Below are 3,899 nucleotides of genomic sequence, written 5' to 3'. Positions count from 1 at the left end.
GTCCGCTGCCCGCGCCCGCCGCTCCCTTCCCCCCCTCCCCGAATCGCGGCGACTCGGGCTCGGCCGCGCTCTGAGCCCTTTCCCCGGGCGCCACTGGGAAGCGGCTTCGGATTCCTTTAAACGTCGGCCGCTGCAACTTCTCTGGTGACCCGGGGCACGGGGAGCGATTTACAGAGCCCTGCGGCAGACTCGTTTGCGGCGACGGTTTAAATACAAAAGTGGACCGAAAGCCCCCGCGTGGAGCCGCGGTGCCCCCTCATTATGCATGCATGGAAAAGCAAACAAACAAAAACATTAGCAACGCTCCCCCGCTTGCCAGCCCCCGCGCGCTCCAAGCCGGTCGGCTGCTTTCTCCCTTTCTCCGCTCTCCTCGCTTTTGCTCGGCCCCCTCTCCCGGGCTTTCGTGATGCTATTGGTCCTGCCTGTTGTTGTTGAAACTTTTTTTACGATCCGCTGGAGTGGGTTGCAGTGGGGGAGGGCGGAGTGGTGGGCAGTTCGCTTTCAGGCTTTGGGGCTGGAAGGGGCGGTTCGGGATCCCGGAGCCGAGCTCCGCCCACCGTTAAGGAGGCGCGGACGAGCACAGGACTCACCATGGGACCTGGGCCGAAGCTGGCCTGGGTGGGCGCCAAACTTCAGCGGCTGCTGTGCTCATGCGGCCTAGCCAAGGCCCTTTCGATTTTATTTTTTGTTCTTTGCTTCTCTTTTCTGATTATTTGTTGCCATTTGATTCATTCTTCCTGAATCTCCAGCTGGGTTCAGAATTTAATCTGAAAAAGATTTCCAGTAAGAGGTGAAACAAATAGTCGAATATGCAACTTAAAATACAAGCTAATGAGCAGCACACAAAAAGAAGAAACAAAACGCAAGCTGGAGAATAGGTTAAAGCTCCCCTTGAGTGTTGCTGCGGGGTGCGGTAGAGGTGCCACAGCGCTTCTGGAAGTTAAAATATCCCTATAACCACTGCCACATCCTGTGGGCCCCCGCAGTGGCCCAGCGCTTCAGCCACTGCAGCACAGAGGCCCTCTTTGACAGAGGAAAAGCATTCACAGCCCCTTCTCCTTGCTCGCAGATCTGGCAGGTGAGAAGGCCCTGTGCCAGGCCTCCTTACCAGCTGTGAGGCAGAGCGCTCACCATTGAGATGGCTCTTTTAAAAAGAGGTGTAATATGTATAGTAATGATCAGTAACAGTTGTTGTATAAATCTCCCGAGTTGCTGAAGCAGTACAGTCAGGCGGAAGTCAAGTACAGAGGAGAGAAATAAATTGGCAGGCAAGAAGGTTTATGTTAGAGTGTAAGTTTGGGAGCCTCCCTCAGTTTAAAGTGCTGCCTTTTGCAGAGGAAGCCTTGGGGAGAGCCACCACTGTCCCAAAGCAGAGTTTGGGAACCACCTTAACTGTCGCGAAGCACAGCGCTGGCCACCAGAGGCATCAAGTGTAGGCTGCCTGTCAAAAACTGGCTCTTTCCCCTCCCTTTTCTGTGGAGCGACTATCAAGTCCATCTGTCACAAAAATTCAGGCTAAATCTTCTTTCCAGAAGTAGGGGGAGCTGGGTTCCATTGCGCCCTGAGTTGGGCATCCTTGCCTTTCCCCCACGGGCGGAGCGCAGTTTCTGCACGTGCAGAGTTTATCTGGCTGCAGATCATTGCCTGGTCAGAGCAGCATTCCTCAGACATAGCCTTAAGAAGCTGCACCTTCTCAAAACAAAAACCCTGAAACTCTAAATGGATTCAGACGGGGTAGGGGGTGAACAATGGATACATATGGGTAAGTCAGGTCTTCTTGTTCTTTATAAGCAGAAGATATTACATGATATAAAGCAATATTAAAAGTAATATAAAGTTGTATTGAAAGACATATTGGCAGGAGGCTGCATCTTGGAAGTACACCAAAAATCAAAACTATTATTTGTCTGCTCTGTTTTTCCGTTATAGATATTTGAGATGTGTTTGAGTGCTAGACTGCTAACTGACAGGTTGGTAGTAGAAACCCACTCAAGCTCTCAGAGGATTAAAAGTCCTAGCAATTGGCTTGTGTTTGTATTATGGCCAAGAAAACCCTATGGAGATTTAACTGTCACAGAGAGTCACTAGGAGTCAGAATTGGTATAGTATTTTAGTAATTTGGAGTTATAATTTCAGTTTAGGGCAAGGGTCAGATGTGTCACTATGAGTCATAGCCACTTGATGACACTTGGCAACAACAATAACAATAACAGCAATCCTAGTTTTGCCCAGGGGGCTTGAACAAATCCCTTACTCTGCAACTTTTGTCTGTCACATATAAAAAGCAAGGGCTGAATAAATAACAGCAATTAAATGCCTTAAGATGAACTAGCTTATAGCTCATGGACTTCAGGTGCTAAGAGTTGAGCTGTGATCTCAAGTTTCCTTGGTTACAGAAGTTCTAGTGTATTAGGTCCTTAGCTGCCAGCTGGTTAGAATCCATCAACTACTCCTCAGAAGAAAGATAAAGCAGCTTGCTCTGGTTGAGATTTGAGATGAAAGTATGTTAGGTTTTGATTTTAATTTAATACTCTTTGAAACAAGCCATCTGGTCATTTCTCATATTCACTCACTGCCATCAAGTCATTCCTGAATTAAAACAGCCTTTTGGGGTTCTACATCATAAAGGGAGGAAACTGCCCATTTTTTTTTTCATTTTAATGAATGTTTACAGAGACTTTGGATTTCCATTCATACATTGTTGCATACTTTCCTCCCTACCCACACCTCCTCCCAGTTAGATTTTCTCTTTTTGAAGAAAAAAAAAATCTTTCCTTGTTATACAATTGGGATGGTGGATTCGAAGGAACCACAGAAGGCTGAACTCAGCCTTTGAGTTAGCAGTATAACTCACTATGGATTACTGCAGGGCCAACTTTTAGGTTTAGTAGTTGAGTGCCAACCAAAGACCCTATGGCTAGATTGTTGCTATTGTGTGCGATTTAGTCAGAACTGACCCATTCCTGACCTTCCAGCAGGTTTTCAGTGGCAGTAAATCACAGGAGAGGAGAGTACCTTTAAAAAGTACCCCTTGATCACATAATTGCACAATTTGGTGGGTTGAGGAAGGGGTAAAGGAAGTACGAAGGATCTGGTGGGGACCTGAAAAGACAGGGTAATGATGGGTATAATCACCAATGGTGATTAATTTTATAAAACATAATGTGTGGGAATCTTGAGCTTCAATCAATATTGAAGGCTGTAGTCCTTGGCCTTCTGTAGCAAGTGTTTCATGTCCTTCTCAGTTTCAGCAAGCAGGGTTGAAGGTCAACATCAAGAAAATAAAGATTCCTACCATTGGGCAGATTGGCAGCGTCATGATAGGTTGTAAAGAGATTGAGATTTGTTCACAGCCTTAGTTTTCTTGGCGGCTCTACAATCAGCACTCTTGGTACCAGCACCCAGGAAATTAAAAAAAACAAAACAACACAACAAAAAACCACAAAACCAACCCAAACCCCCCAGCCCCCAAATTGCATTGGTAAAACCTGGTGTCAGAGACCTCTCCTAAGTTCTGAAGAGCAATGATGTCAGTCTAGAGTCTAAGGTGTGTCTGATCTAGGCCATGGTCTTTGCAATTACTTGCTATGCATCGGAAAGCTGCACAATGACTAGGGATGATAGAAGAACTGAGGCCTTTGAGCTGTGGTGTTGGAGTATTGAATATATCATGGACTGCTCAGAGAACAAACAAGTTCATCTTAGAGAGGGTGACGCCACCATGCTGCTGCTCAGAGGCAAGAATTCTGAAGCTTTGTCTGACATACTTTGGACAGGTTGCAAGGTGAGACCAGTCCTTGGAGAGGAACATCATGCTTAGGAGTGTGGAGAAAAAGTGCAAGAGAGGAAGACCCTCAACGAGATGGATTGATTCAGTGACTAGGGTGAAGGGGGTAGAT

The sequence above is a fragment of the Elephantulus edwardii genome, unplaced genomic scaffold (assembly GCF_000299155.1).
Source record: "Elephantulus edwardii isolate Elephantulus edwardi_28Jun2011 unplaced genomic scaffold, EleEdw1.0 scaffold00238, whole genome shotgun sequence".
Classification (NCBI taxonomy): domain Eukaryota; kingdom Metazoa; phylum Chordata; class Mammalia; order Macroscelidea; family Macroscelididae; genus Elephantulus; species Elephantulus edwardii.
Note: the sequence above shows the minus strand (reverse complement) of the source record.